Raw genomic sequence first — 18,638 nt, 5'->3', positions numbered from 1 at the left:
AACAGGTAATATGCTTGAATCAATTTCCATGAATCATTTTCTAGTTTAGAAGCATGAGACGAGACACTGTCTCTTTTTATGATATAGAAAGACAAGGTCTAGGATTTCGGTAGACACCTTCAGTGTTTAAAATCTACACCACGGTCTGTTTATCAAAAGTTTTGTTAGCTTGAGGAAATAAGATCAGCGAAATGTTTCAGTACATATTTTAATATTTACTTGCAACTGGTAATCAGACTATATCGGGTATATATATACAAGTATGCATGCCTGAGTGAAGCTTGATAGAACGATACAATCATACAGAGATATTAAACCACATGGAGCCATTCTTTCTTCTTTAAATAATAAAGATGTAAGCTGTGCATGCTTTGATCGGGAATATTTTGATTGATCTACGAAAGAGATCTCTTCAATACTTAACTTATATAGAAGGATTATCTAATTTCTAAGCCGGTATCTGCTATGGTACGCACTAGCTGTAGTTACACAACAGAGACATATTTGTATCCGATTTCTATACATGTAAAGTTTTAAAATTCGCCGACCGTAACTCTTATTTCCGTTTGAAACTTTTTTGTGGACATTTTTATGGGTCTATAGAAATCTTATCGAGGTACCCTTTTGCTTGGAAGAAAAAGACATTTAGATAAGATCAATTTGTATATCTGTATTTATCAGTTTTTTCCCTATCACCACATGTCGTATTTATAACACACCTGCCAATTTTGATCTCCTGTTGCACCTTAGAATCTGTGACAGAAAATACGTTTATTTCAATTCCAGTACCACATCTTCTCTTTTGTTTCTAACACAGGAGTTCTCACAAGAAATTATCCCTAACTTCCGTATTGATAAACAGAGATATACATATTAACGACAAATCTTCCATTTCTTTTTCAATTAGGATGAGGTACATTACGAGAACCTACACTATGAATGCGTTGTCGAAACCTCATTATTGAATTCAATATATATATATATAAATACACAAGAGATACCCTGTAAATACGCAAGCTTAACATGAAGAGACATATTGTTTAGAAAATGTCGAAATCATATTAGAATTTTGTTTATAAAGATAATCTCTTTGAACATCTGATAACAATGTTGTGTCTGTGGTTTTTGTAATTTCCATTCCTTTTTTTAATTGTTAATATCAATAATAGAATTAAATTTTCCCCAATTTCCCACTTTAAGCTGACAATACCGACAATGCCGGGTATGTTAGAATGACCGTCCTTGGATCGGTTTGGTTGGTTTTACTCAATTATGTCATTTTTACCAACGCGTGATATTTAGAGAACGACAGTGGGTCAAAGGTCAGTTAAGGCCCTGAACATAATACCACTAATAAATTTCTTCGTGAATGCAATGTTGTCAAAGTTTTTAAATGATGTTCATTCCAGTGTCGTGATAGCGTGTACTTATATATGCTCTCTTTGTACACCTGCACAGTAAAACAGGTGCTTTTTGTACCACTACACGGCTTTATTTTGGCTTTTAGTATAAAATGATTAAGCGTCTTCAAAAAATACACAACACCTACTGATAGCGTAACAAATGTAACCTATAGCTAAGCCTGTGTTTTACCGTTAATATCATTAACAGTTCCCAAAGCGTTTGTGTCTTTGAAAATGAGCACATTTAGCATAAGCGCTAAAAATGCCATGTGGTTACTACAACTATCACTAATATGTCTTTCACTGGTTCTCATAACCATTAATTAATCATTGTGCGTGCTTTCCTCGCCTCACTGACCTATCTACTGAAGAGACCTCGGCATATCTGGTAGCTGGTACATGCAGTCCGAAGAACTCTCGAGATATCAGTATTACAATTCGTCGAATTGTGTGACACTGCATAAAACCAGTGTTGTTCAGCCTTTTATGACCCATTTCTCTAATGGAAATTACACCAGATATGCACATTCTTCCAATGGGGAATTGGTTCTCTTAACCAAGGGCATAAATGTTAAATGTTTTTCATACTTTTCCCACTCCCTTGAAGTGCTTATCTTGCGTTTTATACATGCATTCTAAAAGACAGTCTGTCATGGTATTTACGGATACCCTATAGATTAGTTAGGCGTTTTGCTGTAATAATTCAGTTTGAGAGGCTACTTTCGATTAATTTTGAAAAGATATTCAGCCAACTTTAAATTCAAATTTGTTAAGATATAAATCCCCGGAAGTATCTCATATCTATATATTTTTTGTTGTTGTTGTTTTTAACAGATTGATAAGAGGTCAAATAACTGATTGCGTGAATAACAATTTGTTGTTGGAAACCTATTTTGCTGCGTCAAGCCAAATATGAAAAAATGCTGCCATTTTTGAGCTTAAAATATTTATATTTTTTCATTTCCTGCCAAATCACTAGTTATTTGGTCACGCTGACCTGCCTATATTAATTATCTTAGGCAATTAACCTAATAACTTATAGGCAGGTTTGGCGGTCTAGCTTCGTCTCTATCACGACTCCTAAAATGTCTGTTATATTTTGTATAACGAACTATGTATAACAATTTTTTATTTTTTTAATGGGGGGTTTTTTGGGTTTTTTTTTTTCTTTTTTTTAATGAACTATGCTTAAAACGAAGTAACTTCGTTAGCTAAGGACGTTCGTTACATAACTGTGCTGTATTGATATTATCAGTTAAAATGTCTTTTGTTATTTTGGTTTCTTTGTATTGTTGTGTTAGAAAACCATTACAATAAAACAGTTTGTCTAGGTCAGTACTCAGTACGCCATGCTGTTCTGTTTCCGACATCATACTGGAGCCTGACATTCTGTACACAAACAGCTGCCCATCACCCTGAGCTATACAACATTCCGTGATAGGTTTACTATCTCATTTATTCTATTAACGCACAAAATTCTACATTTTCAACAGAATCTTTAATTTCCATGGCAACTAAATGAAGTGGACATTTTATCCGAATGTTGAGCCCGGATAATTGGTGCCCTAGCAGGCCAGATGCCCTTAACATGCTTTGACAAGGTGAAACCAGTAACAGGGCCCTAATTTGGTAATTAGTGATATGCATATGAGTCCCAAGGGACCGGGCACTGAGAGATTGCTATCAGCTGGATAATGAAGAGATGTAAAGGGCTTTTCTCCCTACAGTTATAACTAAGTTATTCATACAAATCGATTCATGTCGATGGATCCATGATGCATTTTCTACATGTCGTTCATCTTTCATATAAAGTCACTTCTGGTCTTCAAAATTCTAAGTAGCAATATTCTATACATCGAAGACAGAAGCATATATTTCACGCATGTTGATTTGTTCTAGCATGGTTTTATGTGAATGTTTCAATGGTAAAAATACAACTGTATGCTAACCAGACTTAGATGACCTTGTTTTACAGCATGTTCTACAGATCTCTACTTTTGTTTATTTTCTAACTGAGCTATGAGGAGGGGGAGTGGACTGAAGTATTCCCATTTCCCTTACATATGGGTACAGATTTCTGATAGGAATTAAGATAAAAATCGTGTGTTGAAGATTATCAGGACTGATAGCAGTTTGGTGTGTAGCAGCGGGTCTTTGTATGCAGCTGTAGTGCATTAAGATGCAGGTTTCTGATAATGCTATAATTAAAATAGCACGGTGATTACCGAAAACCAGCATGCAGGGCTTGTTTGTTTTTCTTTTGTTTAAATTAGGGTTCGTGTGCAGTAGTATTGAGTACAGTCTTCATGCTGGTGTATTACACATCTATATATTATTCTGTCACAGGGGCCTGGTTCAATTTTATGCCACTACGTAATTAGTGAAGATTTGTAACTTGTTGCACAGGGGTATGACATATTTCATAAACCAGTAAAAGCTCATTATATATATATATATATATAGAAGATGTATATATATATATAGAAAAGTTCTATAGATTTTGGCACATATCTTGTCGCATTTTCTTCATCCATACATACTCGATGCTGACACAGGGGCACGACACAGGGACTTGACGCAGTTCCTAAACCAGTACGCTTTTGCAAATATATACCAGATCTGTGATTCTTAGCACATTGGTTTAACTCTTCAAAAGTTCATATCTAAAGATACTGACATAATAGGTAAGGTTCCATTAGAGATTCCCGACTGGTATGTACATACTCGATCTGAAGGTGGAATGGTCACCAGAGACAAATCCTTAATCTGATAACCAAGGACGATAATACAAGAAGGACCGGGGGGGGGGGGGGGGGGGGGGTCGGTGAGTAACCAAATCATAAAGTAAAAGGGGAGGCTATAAATTAAAGCCGGGAAGATCATACAGGAAAACAGATTTTCGTGAACACCTTAAAATCTAGTAAACCTCATTCAAACAGATTGACAATGAAAGTTAATCCACAGGGTGGTTTTTTCAGTATTTTAGAGATCATTATCGGTGTAAGTGTTTGGATAGTGACACACCCCATATTGTATCACTGTACACATCCTGCTGTTTCTATACATACAACTGTGAATAACTGATCACCATTACTCTTTGGAAGGGTGCCGACAAAAACACACTTCTATAGTCAAGTATAGCTCTCATCTGAAAGGGCAAAAACTCTCCTTTTTGATTTGTAATCCGATCACTAAATGATTATCTGTCTACCAGAAAAAGGATATACCTGATTTAGTTTGAAATACAATGTCTGTCCTTCTACTTAAACAGATGGTACCATTCATTATGTGTATACGGAACATTCGTTTTGATGTCATTTCCTTTTGAATATAATCGTACTGTTTATCCAATGTATCAAAATTATGTTATTTTGGAGTGACAGACCATTACATCAATGATGTCCATGTGGTGGCGAAAACAGATTATTTCATCAGTGATTCCCATTGTTTATATATGGCCAGACATTTTACCATGGTAATTACTCTAATAACTACAAGTGCTAATTGCAATTAAACAGATTAAAAAAGTTCAAAAGACACCATCAAATGTGTAATTTTTTCTTCTAATGGCACTTATCATGATAGAATCCTATTGTCTCCAATGTAGAGACATTTGATATCCGTACCTAGCTGAACGTTATATTACTATCCTGAGGTAATCAGAAGTGACAGTGTGTGGATACAGGATTAAAAGTACAATGTTAATTAAAAACTTTCATGTAGTAAGCGAACTGTAACAAGGTGTGATATATCACTGTCCGAGTCAATCAACTGAGACCAGTGTATATATAATGGCGAATTTTTAAAGAAACACAATACTAGTCAAGTAAAATGTTGGTAATATCGAAAAAAAACCATATACATAATTATTCATAAATACTATCTGCTTAAGCAAGACATATTTTTACCCATCCTTAAACAGAACAATAAACAATAATCGCTTATGTTGGATGATCTCCCACTGTCATTTAGTTTGGATGATATCCCGTTGTCATTTAGTTAGGATTATCTCCCGTTATCATTTAGTAAGGATTATCTCCCGTTGTCATTTAGTTAGGATTATCTCCCATTGTAAATTAGTTAGGATTATCTCCCGTTGTCTTTTAGTTAGGATTATCTCCCGTTGTCATTTATTTAGGATTATCTCCCGTTGTCTTTTAGTTAGGATTATATCCCGTTGTCATTTAGTTTGGATTATCTCCCGTTGTCATTTAGTAAGGATTATCTCCCGTTGTCATTTAGTAAGGATTATCTCCCGTTGTCTTTTAGTTAGGATTATCTCCCATTGTCATTTAGTTTGGATTATCTTCCATTGTCATTTAGTAAGGATTATCTCCCGTTGTCTTTTAGTTAGGATTATCTCCCGTTGTCATTTAGTTAGGATTATCTCCCATTGCATTAAGTTAGGATAATCTCCCGTTGTAGTTTAGTTAGGATTATCTCCCGTTGTATTTTAGTTAGGATTATCTCCCGTTGTCATTTAGTTATGATTATATCCCGTTTTCTTTTAATTAGGATTATACCCGTTGTCATTTAGTTGGGATTATCTCCCGTTGTCTTTTAGTTAGGATTATCTCTCGTTGTCATTCAGTTAGGATTATATCCCGTTGTCTTTTAGTTAGGATTATCTCCCGTTGACTTTTTGTTTGGATGATCTCCCATTGTCATTTAATTAGGATTATCTCCCGTTGTCTTTTAGTTAGGATTATCTTCCGTTGTCTTTTAGTTAGGATTATCTCCCGTTGTCTTTCAGTTAGGATTGTTTCCCATTGTCCATTAGTTTGGATAATCTGCCGTTCTCATTTGAATTGGGTTATCTCACATCGTCATTTGATTGGTTTGCCTTCCCATTATCCTTTACTTGGGATTATCTCCCGTTGCCATAATTAGTTTGAATTATCTCCCATTGTCATTTAGTTGGGATATACCCTGCTGTCTTTTGTATTGAATGATGATCTCCAAATGTTTTTATTTTGGATAACTTCCCATTGTCATTTGAATTAGAATGTTGCATATACATGAAGCCGGTCAAGATTTTCACATTTTCAACGATAGATCAGGTAAAAAATATAGGACGAAGCGGCTCACTGTGAAAGTTATAGGGAAGTTAACATAAAATGATAGTCTTATCGAAAAATATAAAGGTATCAAAAAATCTTTTGTGAAAAATATGATTTATTAAACATATTATAACATAATGAAATAATAGACTCTGCGAAATGATTCATCATCATAACACAAAAAGTTTTTATTCATTAATAATAAATAAAAAACAGTAGAATAATCTACATGTAAGTATAATTGTTAAAATTTCTATATCAATTTCAACCAACAATGTTAAATAATCATTCATGTTAATTAATATGCACATCTGTTAAAATTTATATTCATTTCAGACCTGTGTGATAAAACACGTATGCATGGTATTGATTTTTAACACTTGATCTGTCTCCATCAAAGTCTAAATCTCATTAAGCTTATCACTTTTCATGTGCAATATCACTCATCAAACTGATAAACAGATGTTTCAAATTATTGTTTGATAATCATTTTTCAAGGTTACAGTATATCAAATAAAAGGATATGTCGTTGAGTTTTACTACAGGTTTTACGTAGTTGTACAAGACAACAGTTACACGTGCTTCTATAGTCAAGTCTCTAGTGACATGAGTCTGAGCCTTGACAAACAGCCAGGAGCGAAATTTGAAATCAGTAAGTGCACGTGTGTGAAAGATTGTCTCTAAAATCAAACTTGTAATAACTTGTATATATTATAACATATGTTAATACATGTAGAATGGAAACCATATGATAACTTTCTCAAAACATATTTGATAAAATTTCGTTTAAAAACGATATCGTTAATTAAATATGTTAATAAGATAGATAACTCTGAATGATAAAAGGACATTTTTACAGAATACTTGTTATTGATATGCGCATACAGATGTATCATTGTGTCAAAGCAATTTTAGAAACGTTTTTTATAGATTTTTTTTAAATTACAAAAAGACAGAATTTAGAAAAAGAATCTAAAATTAGACAAAAATTTGAATAACATTCGTTACCTTTGTGATGGTCAGGAAAATTGTTTAAAAGAACACAAAATTTCCCATAAATTCACATTTATTTATGTTTATATGCTGTGACATGCGATTTAAATTTATACCCAGTACTAGCTATCGTTTAATCTGTTTTATCGGTATAGAGGTGTAGCAAGAGTTAAACTCAGGACACTGTTCTGGGTTTCACCTCATAACTGACCACTGGCTATTTTATTAAGGACCATAACTGGACAGTCAGATAATGAACGTCAAGCCCATTTTAGAATTATAGGATGAAATTGATTCAAATCAGCATTTTTAATGGTTGAACACTGATTCAAACTGACAGATTTAATATAAACACCGTGTTTCTCGTGGCACCGGTACGATACGATCATTTGACACCTGTAACGAGGTCCTAAACACCTCACCTGTAAGTATATTACCTACATGTAAAACATTCCCCAGACATGCCCAATTCGCTATGGACATTTATCCCCAATAAAAAGTTGAGATTTTATCTTTCAGTGTATTTCTGACCTATGTCCTGTCTGCTGTATTGGGGTTTTTACTGTATTTACCTTTAATTTGAAGAAGAAAAAAACAATCTTATGATGTGGGCTCAAATTACAAACAGCGCCAACTATAATGTCGTACAGACGGTCACCATTTGTTGAACTAGTACAAAAGGTATTTATATTTATTTCGTAGAATAAAATAAAAATCGACATGGGACACAACGATTTAGAGTTTGGTAGAGACTCCGTGTCTATTAGGTTCTTATCTCCCGTACTTTGTCTGACAATAGCATATCAATATAGTACTGTCACTACATAAACCATGAATGATGTATCATTATTGGTGATTTACTCTAATCATAGTTACTTCCCTTTGTATCACTCCGTCAGAGTGAAACGAAGGGAAACAACTCTAATCATTTGGTTTGGTTTATTAGATTAAAGTTGTATGGTCTATCACTTTCGCTCTTTTTGTCATAGTAAAAACTGTATAGGTGCTATACACATTTTTCTCCGTCTGTCCGAGGTTTAAACTTTCTAATTTTACCACTTTTTATCAAGTTGCAGCACTGGAAGTATTTTAATTATAAAAGTGAAAAAATCTTAATAACGTGTACACGTAAAAAATAGGCTCGAAAGATGCCGAACTCTTCCGAACATCGTCGCGACAATCTCGAAGTTACACGCAAGTTGTGAAACCAAGAGAAGTGTCAACAATTTTTCGTAAACAAAACACGTGGTCGACCATAGCAGACTGGATCTACAAAGAAACTGATGCTCGCACATTACAATTTTTTATACACACAATATTGAATTACGGCAATGTGTGAATTAGATGTTTCAAATACTCGCACTGTGGACATAAACCAGCACGATTTGCTCATATTAGCCAGAAGGAAAACGTAAACAAACACATGTGGGCTTACGCTATTTACCTGGATCACCACGTGCAGGACGTGTAAACATCAGTCACGTGATACGATTCGGAACTCCGACAAAAACCCGAAGGTACTGAATATGGCGGAGATTGAAGGCGTTTTATTCACAATCAGGAATAAATGATCCCTAGATTTCGGCTCTATTATAGACTGACATATGGTTTTGGGGAGCTAAATCATCAAGTTACATGTCCATATTCAAATATCAAATGTTAAAACGACATATCGTTACAGCGAAAATTACCAGAAATACAACTTTAACGTCCTATTAACAGTCAATATCATTTACAGTATTACTACATGTATATGTTGAGTTGTGGGAAAGTCTTGTTATGACCTAACAGACCGAGTTTTGATCTAGCCCCCTGAAATGTGAAAAATGGTCCTTGGACTCATAATTATATAATCTGTAAGTTATTCTCAGATCCCAGTGCTTTTAACAGAATTCGCCAAATCTAAAGTTGGACACTTCATAATTTGATATGACATAATTTATGAATTGGCATGATAAAGCCCTGGTATACATGTACTATCGATGTCCCTGCTTGAATATTTAGTAATGATACAAAAAGTTACGTCATTTTTGATTGGCTAGTGTTTCATCATCTTTGAGTCAGATATTCCGTTCAGTACACCTACTACCGGTCATTCTCGATACTCCAGGGGTTACTTTCACTGTCGTTGATATATCGATAATGATATAGTATCCCCTGCAATATCGAGGGTGACTACATGTCCACTGCATTGTACATATTGACCAACGTGGTGATTCGCTCTACAAAGGGCTACCGACACCAATAAAATAGCCACCAATGAATACTTTAATAGGATCCGAGGATGTGGTCAATTTAAAGGAAATGACCAACACTTGCGGTCAAATTGAAACTTTAATCGCTTGGACATTTCTCATGTTTATGTTAGAATATAGCACAGGGACCTGGCACGAATTTCTTCCCAACATCATTTATATCATTGTATAATACATACATAAATACTGTTAGTTAGAAATCCGTGTCAGTTTCCTATGGAATTTAGGGAGATGGGAACTAGAGGGAGATGAGAACTATTATAAATATTGAAAGAAATATTGGTTCGTGGACAAAATTCAATGGTAGCCGTAACAGATTCTTTTATTGGGTTCAAACCTACCTACATGTATATGTCGCTTTTGCATTTTATATTGGACAACTACATGTAGGCCTAAATATTATCACTGTAAAAATACTATTAATGTACCATATTCATCTGCATTGTGTACATAATACTTCAAAATTAATCTTGTATTCATAAATATTGATTTTGAAAATTTACAACCCCATGATTTAATCAACAATATGGTTCGAAAAACATAAATGTTTACACGAGAATTTGATTTGGCACTTTCAGTTGCTATTTTTGTCTGGCTTATTTCATTATGTGACCGATAGTACTCAATAAATTCCAGACTTAAAGGTCCGTGATAAACTGTTATTTTATGTATGGTATAAAGCATTGCCTGAAGGTTAGTGCTGTACCAACATGTATCATCAAGTCTCATCAATATCTCGAATATGTCATAGGAGAGGAAGCTTTCCGCACCTAGTAAGGGAATGGAACTACACAATGTACATCCAACAATGACTACAATCCACACCTATCATATAAACTTAATAATCAGCGTTTACTAAGTAAATATATTTTCCCAATGGAATAAAAATGGTTTTAAATCTAATAAATATCATACTCATTCATAAATAATTTCCAAAATTGATTATTGAAAAGAGATGAAAGGCAGTCTTTAGAAAACATTGGATTTCTGAATTACTGTCGTATCAGTCTCTTGCTTTTACAATATTTAAAATATATTGCATATGTAACGAAATACAAAAAAAAACAACATTCAAACGTTCAAGATAGTATATGTTGTTGATAATACCACTACTTTTATTACTTGTTTATCTCTTTGATATATTTGGCTTCATTGCCCGTGTAATGTAAAGAAATATAACAAAATGCTATAAAAGAAGGAAACTAAGACGTACTTACATGATATCCTGATAACCTTCAGCTAGTGTGATGTACATCCTTGATGTAAGTAGGTTTTAGTTGTAGATATCACAGTAATGGACAACTTAACGCTTCATATCCGTGGGTCAATTAACGCACGATGACCATTATCACTCAAAGACGCGTATATACCAATGATGAAGATACTTAAATCTTATGTATCAGTGTTGTAAATTGTCCAACCAAATACGGCAAATTTGTATATTAGGTGTCCACTGGTCAGTGGCTATATACCACAGGTATCATATATGTAGTAAATTTTATATGAAATGGTCAATACTTGTTTCGATATCCAGAATGTGAAAACTACATCATGCAACTCGCGGTCGGACCTATGCAGACTACTCAAGTCATTGGTAATGAAATCTAAAATGTATCTTTATACTAAAATCTGACCGAATGCAATATTGCTATAGTGACACTTCGGGTGTATGTGTTTTCCCACCATAATCTGTATATTTTCTCAAAAGTATTGGAGTCAAGCTGACCAATAGAATATTCCCAGCCTAACACCGTGTCCGTGTCGGTATTGACCACCTGAGCTGACTGGACTCCTCAATAGAGTTATATAAACAGTACACCGACATTAGTTACTTAAGTAAACACCAATCTGTATGTTTATATAACTGATAGACACCAAGGCATTTCAGGACAGCGGCCTTTTTTATTTCCAATTGTTTCCTTTTAGCCAAAAAGTACTCTAGACCCATTATCGCGGCGATGACAGATGAAATGGATACTCGTTGTATTTTTCAGACATACTGTCTAAGTTTGTCTACCAATATGATACAATGTTTACATAACTATTGTTCACCAATATAAACAATAACAATGTTTTTTAAAAGCTGATTGAGACATGAGGTTTTGCTGTCAGATCAAACACTTTTCACTTTTACTATCCTACGGTGTACCTGCATACTTCGCTGTACCCGTATAACTATGCACCTGTTGTACACAGGTGCAAACGAATGCTTTTATCTTTGTTTAGATGAAGCTAAGGACGTCCATTATATCATAGATAAGATATACCGGTATACAAATGATAATAACCTCTTTGAAGTGACAACAATGCCAAATAGATCACCCGGGGCTTCTACGGAGGACAAATTTACTCGTATTATTGTCAATGTAATTATCTAATATTTGTAAATATGGCAAGATAAGCAGGACATACGTATCGAGACAAATTACAGCACACTTCTTACACAACATCGCACCCTCATCCGCGAGATTCAAAGGGAGTCCAATCATTATAAGTATTTTGCTAAGTTCAGTGGTTGGTCCACATTCGTTTTTCATTCATTGACATCTAGACTAGAATATACGTATCGACAAAAACTGTTATCAGAACTATAATTTTCATCATTCAAACCCTTCATTCATTTTGTCTAATCACTGACCGTTGACCGCATTAGCTGAATACGTTCCGCAATATTCATGTGTAAAAATGCCTTTGCATTTATTGCATATCGCTGCACATGCGTACCAAGATAATTACATGAATGTTTCAAAGAAGATATTGGGGAGCCAACCACTTCATGCTTTTCTTTTATTGACATAATATGTCAGGAATCATCGTCAACAAGTACAGTACATTTCATAGATATCTCGTTTCATGATTGAGATTAATTATAATTTAGTCTCCGGATAACTATATAAACGAGAACATTTTTAGTATAGTTTGTATGGTGGGACAGTTTGTTAGCGAGTTGTAAGTATCATTTTGGGTGCGTGGAATTAGGAATTTGGCACAAAGCACCAATCGAAGTAGTGGTCATGACTACATTTAGGTTGGGCAATACACACGGAATGAACCTAGATTCACGAGAGAAAACGACAGTATTACACTAGAATATTATATAATCAACTTTCCCACACACCTTGCCATTACTATCGCCCATTACTAACCAATGATGTCGAAAGGTGAAATGTAACGAGGATGCGATCATTTAAAATAAAGTCAAAGTTTAAATTGCATTATCCGCCATGAATCACCAATAACCCTAGTAAGTCTCTCCTTTTCCTTCCTACCACGCCATTCTCACACAACCTCTCACGTGCACAACACGCGCACGTGCTATCAGATAAAGGTGTAAATCGAACACCCTGTGACTATCATTCTTCACAGAACAGAAATCAAATAGTTTTAACTTGATTCTATAAAATAAATATACATTTTACGACCTCCTATTAGCAGCATGGATCATGATCACGGTCTGCCTCACGCGGGATTCGAACTCAAAACCTAGAGTTAGAAGACTCTATGTCGGAATTGACAACCGAGACAATAAATTTGAACCTCACCCATACAATTCTATAACTAATGTTAGCCGAAGGATATTACAGGAAATTGCAGATTATTTATGTCACTAAATCATGAAGTGCATGGTTAATAGAAGAGACAATTCTCCGAAAAAAACCCAACCTTACAACATGTTGGACTGCATGTGATCACTATGACCAATTTTTAAGTCTATCGATTAATAAAGATAGCGCAGGCAATATGTGATCTCTTCAATACAATTCAATTCATGTATGTTTACAAAATAACCTTTTGTAGAAAAATGAAAGGAATGTATTTTTTGTTGAAATAGATATTTGCCTTAAAGTACATGTTGTAAGAAAACAATAGTTTTTGTTCTTTTGATAACTGTACCACAATGGTAACTGTAGAGGACAAAGGATGGAAACTGTATCTGTGTGAGACAATCCTCCACCGGATTACTACATTACAAATTACTTTGTCTCTCAGTGGACTAACCCACAGGTAAAATCTTATTAATACCGTATAGATGTTATCCTGTTAACATGCAATATTATTAAGTTTTTTAATAAATGTCCCAAAGATTCACCTCGATGGGCGGTATGGCATCTGACGATCATGACGCAAAAACACAGAAGGTGACACTGTTTGACCTATTGACCTATATTCCTGTGACGTGTGCAACATTTTATGTAAGAGACGCTACACCTTGTGAAACTCCTGGTCTTTATATTCATTGAAATTGATTAACCGCTTTCCTCAATCGTTATTTGGGTTAAATTAAAGGGTAAATCTTCGTTATTCAAAGGTTACCTGATCAAATACTCACATCCGACTGACTTATTACTCATGGTTATTGAACGAAGGTCACGGTCATTAATTTAGACAAGCAAGTCACAGTTCATTTGACAAAAAACGTTGGAAGTCTTTTTACCATCTTGACCCTTGTGACCTTGATGTAATGTCAAGGCAATGCAGTCGAATAGAAGCCTTTTAAAAGTTGAATGATGGACGGACGGGGATGAACAGACGAAGGACAGAAGCCGAACCATGGCATACTAACATATACAATGTAATCACAAGTGTTATTTCGGACAGGTGAGCTTAAAAACCGACCAAGCATTTAGATACACACTGTTATACACAGAGGATGGTAATTTCCCAGGATGCAGCACTGATGTACGAGTCTGTTTATTACGTAACACAGGCATGTCAAAACAAATAAGTAGGCACGTGATGATTACAACACTCAGGTACTGATGATTATTGATATCACAGAGGAATGTGCGGTACTTCATAAACAATCATAAACTATATTGTGTACTGCTGTGTGTCGTACATAAACATGGTTACGACAGACATCCCTAGTGGTGGTATGAATGTAGAAAATGTGCTGAGTACAAATAATCTACATCGGTGTCTACGAAATGTACTGTCATCACTGTATAGTTTATCTAGTTACATAATATTACATTTAAACATTTCATTACAAACTATCTCATATTTGAAGCATGTAAACACCCGGAAATTGTGGAATAAAACGGGCATGTCAACTTGCGACAAGCGAAATCATCGTAAGTTATAGGATTCAAATAGAATATCATCGAATGAATTTCTCTTGTCTCATTGTCATATTGCGGCTGAGTTTATCAGGTCTCGAGTTATCCGAATGTCCGTAAGCAGCAAACATTAACAACCTATTTTAGTACATCACATGATAATTTCTATCATGGTCTATTTTGCGACAGTTCCCTGTCCTTCTTGATTAAGAGAGACTAGGCCTATACCTGACTACCGTGCAGGAACTATACCAAAGTATATTCCCTCGGGAATGAGCACACGACAAAATATATGACGTCAGAATGAATGTCATGTGATGTACCAAATTTATAATGGCCCTTTCTCATGGGAACAGTTCTCCTATAGTGTTGTCTGGCGAGGTAAAGTCCCCTCGTCTTCGACTTGGGAACTATATCTCGCCAGACAACACTATAGGAGAACAGTTCCCTCTGGAAAGGGCCATAATAGAATATTAGTACATCACATGATAAGTACTAGGAATGCGATTGGATGACAACCATGGTCTATTTTGCGACAGTTCCCTGTCCTTCTTGACTATGGGAGACTATTCTGTATTTGCATATTACAGAGTTATCTACCCTTACGGGTAGGTATTGATTGTGACGGCATGGGTTTACGAACGTATAGTCATTTTTCTGAGAAAACGACGTTAATTGCGCTCACAAAATAATGACGTAACAATCGATACCTACCCGCAAGGGAGCTAACTCTGTAATATTCAAATACGGAATACCTGATTACGGGAACTTTACCAAAGGATGACAACGCGACCAAATATATGACGTCATAATGAATGTCATGTAACATACTAAATATATCATGGCCCTTTCCCTCGACTCAGGCCGGGGACTATACAGTTCTCTCTGGAAAGACCATTTAGAATAATAGTACAAACGTACGTCATGAATAATGCCAAACATGCTCTTGAGATATACCAATTTCGAGACATTACGCAAGTCGAATCACGTTTTAATTTCAAAATAACAAAGAAACTTAACAATAGGCAATCTCGGGAGGGTTACTGTAAATTGGAGCATTATATGCCTTTCTGTTTCTTTATCATTACGTATTGCATGAATATTACATAGTGTTTGACGAAGTAATTCTCATTTTGTGTAAGGATTTGACGGCGGAGTGTTTCTTGTAAAGATATTACATGTCACATATACACGGCTTTAATGGTTCAAACCACAGCCCGTCCGACGTTATTAACCATCGAGATGGGGGAAACACATGGATTATTTAGCGGAGGACAGTCGGAAAACTATATTATCCCTGGAAGCACATCGCAGCATTCATATAACATATACATATAGAGGGTCTGATTAAATAGGAATAGTTTCTTCACGGATAAAAATAATCGGATTCTTATACGGCAAGTGTACTCTAGTCCTAAGCGAAAACATCAAGGCAATAGACGTAATGATATTGGATATCACTACGATTTCCGACTGGAAGACTGAATTTTCCGGATATGTTAAAGGAAGCCGACAGAAGCAATGTTACAGCAAAATATAAATCTACAATTGTATATGTACATTTATATTAACCTATGTTTGCACATGGCAACCTATTGTCCCCGTTGCATGAAGATAAATTATGACTCTTTGGGAAAGTGGCTTCTTTGGGAGAAAATTATTTGTCCCTTATAAATGTCTTCTTTGCCATTTGAGCTTAATATTTTCCGCTCCGAAGAAAGCTCTGGATGCTATCCACATGCATGCATAGATGTGTAATGTAGCACATACATTTCCAGTCAGCGTCTGCAGAGGGGAGGATAATTAGTATTCGTCTCAGTATAACCTGATGTTCAGTTTGTTCCAGTGTGATAGCACTATAAAATTGACAAGGATATTACCGCTATCACTACTCCGCCAAAGCCGGTCCCAAATCCGCAGGTTTCATGATTTGGATCGATTAACCCCTCTAAGATTTTTAAAAGATCGATTTAACATCAGAAACCCTCGTATTAAGCCGGTCCCAAACCCAAGTTTAGAAGGAGAGGAAGCAACACTTCTTACTAACAAGACTCGAGAAGAAGTTAGGATTTAAAAAGTGACTTAAAATAACGTATTAACCACCATTACAAGAAGGCACCACATACCTGCCACATCCTCCCAAACCTGCACTTGGTGAACAAAACTGCTTATAAGTAAGGAAACAAAACCAGACCAAGATATGCTTGGAAATAGCATCAACCACTCTTGCAAACCTTAACCATTCAAATAAACAAAATCATTACACTTCCTTACAAAACTTAGGAACGACAGAACGACAAGAAAAATGAGAAACGAGATAGCGACAATACAATGCTAACTAACTCGACCTTCTAAAGGGTATGGAATAAATTTCATTGTTAATTTACATTATGGTCTGAATAAATGGCTAAGAGTTCATATGCAATATGTTATCCATGTTATGGAGTTTAAATAAGAAATACCTAACCTTACCTTTCAGAAGAAGCGAAACCTTCTCACGAAACCAGTCTGGGATGTGCAGGATGCAGGACTAAATTAAGGTTAGATCGGACCACGGAATGTAATTATGTCATGTGGGATTTTTTTCTTTACTTAAACTCTGAAATAATAACTATGCTTGTTGATTCTCATGGCAACCTGCCAAACACCTCCACAGGAACCTGCCTCTGTACGTAGATACAAAATTACACACACCACATAGAGAAGGGGCGAAATTTGGCAGGGTGATTACTGTTTAACAGAAACTGCATGTTTGATCTGTGTTGAATTGCTTTTGGCTACAAAACTGGAAAAAGACATAGTAAATAAAAGACGGTAGACTACATACACATCACGCAATGGAAACGGACTTAATGGTTGTTATTCAATTTCTCACGAAGCTCTTCAAAATCAAAAGTGTGGTTCTGTAGTTACTCCGCATTGCGATTTGAATTCATTTATCGACATCAAAGCAAATCCGTAGCTACAGTCGCGACAAATTAGACTGCAATCAACCAAAGACCGCTCGGCTACCGCGGCCACCGGTAGAACGTTACCGATGCTAGTACCTACATGTAGCTTTCTGATCTATCAGAGTTACTCCCCTTCGTTTTACGAAGGGGAGTAACTCTGGTAGATATAAGAATTTAGTCCTAGCTTAGACCATGATTTAATTAATCATGTAAAATAATGCGCCTTTTTACCGAGACATAAAATTATATAAAATAGACTAAAAATTAATTTATTGTCTTTGCTGACGACAAAAGGACACTCGTTTTATGGATAGTTTTACCTGATTAACTCTTATACGATTATACTAGGTTGATTGTCTCTTGTTTCGTATGTGAGGAGAAGGTTTTTTACAAGTTGCAATAACTTTTGTCTGAATCCTTTTGTCTTTTGTATTGACAATAAAATATATTTAAACACAACTCTTATATAATTTGCCCCCGTGAAAAAAATCAAGGATTTTACCTGTTTTTTGTTTTTTTAATTTGAAATCATACATACACAGCAGAAAGTGTATCAATAAAACAATATTTGTTTCTTCTAAAACAGCGCCCACACCTTCTAAAGACTTTACAAAACTTTTCTTATCTATCAATGTTATTTTTCTATGTTCAGAATAATCTGTTTGTCTAATTGTGTTGTAAACCTCTCTTATACATAAATATAATATAACAGTTAACATCGGATGGTGTGTTTCGGTGACCTGAATCGATCTGTTCCGTCCCGCCTTGTATGTCGCTGGGAAGTAGGGTCATCTGATACTCGGACTACTTTGTTATCATATTTCTATTAGTTTTGTGGGGTGTAGGCTGATATTTATATAATCAAGTGATGATAAATCTGATACGCTATCTGTATCAATATTTACATGCTTATGTA

General features: G+C 35.2%; 1 protein-coding gene across 1 annotated transcript in view; it reads right to left on the bottom strand.

Annotated features, from left to right (window-relative positions):
* The window catches only part of LOC138334849 (leucine zipper putative tumor suppressor 2 homolog), an 84,442-nt gene extending 67,101 nt beyond the window's left edge, over positions 1-17,341 (bottom strand). Inside the window, exon 1 of the mRNA XM_069283623.1 lies at positions 17,244-17,341. The gene's annotated coding sequence lies outside the window, so the exon portion shown is untranslated. The remainder of the gene's footprint in view (positions 1-17,243) is intronic.
* Positions 17,342-18,638: the final 1,297 nt, after the last annotated feature.

The sequence above is a fragment of the Argopecten irradians genome, chromosome 11, assembly GCF_041381155.1.
Source record: "Argopecten irradians isolate NY chromosome 11, Ai_NY, whole genome shotgun sequence".
Classification (NCBI taxonomy): Eukaryota; Metazoa; Mollusca; class Bivalvia; order Pectinida; family Pectinidae; genus Argopecten; species Argopecten irradians.
This window is presented reverse-complemented; position numbering and strand designations above follow the sequence as displayed.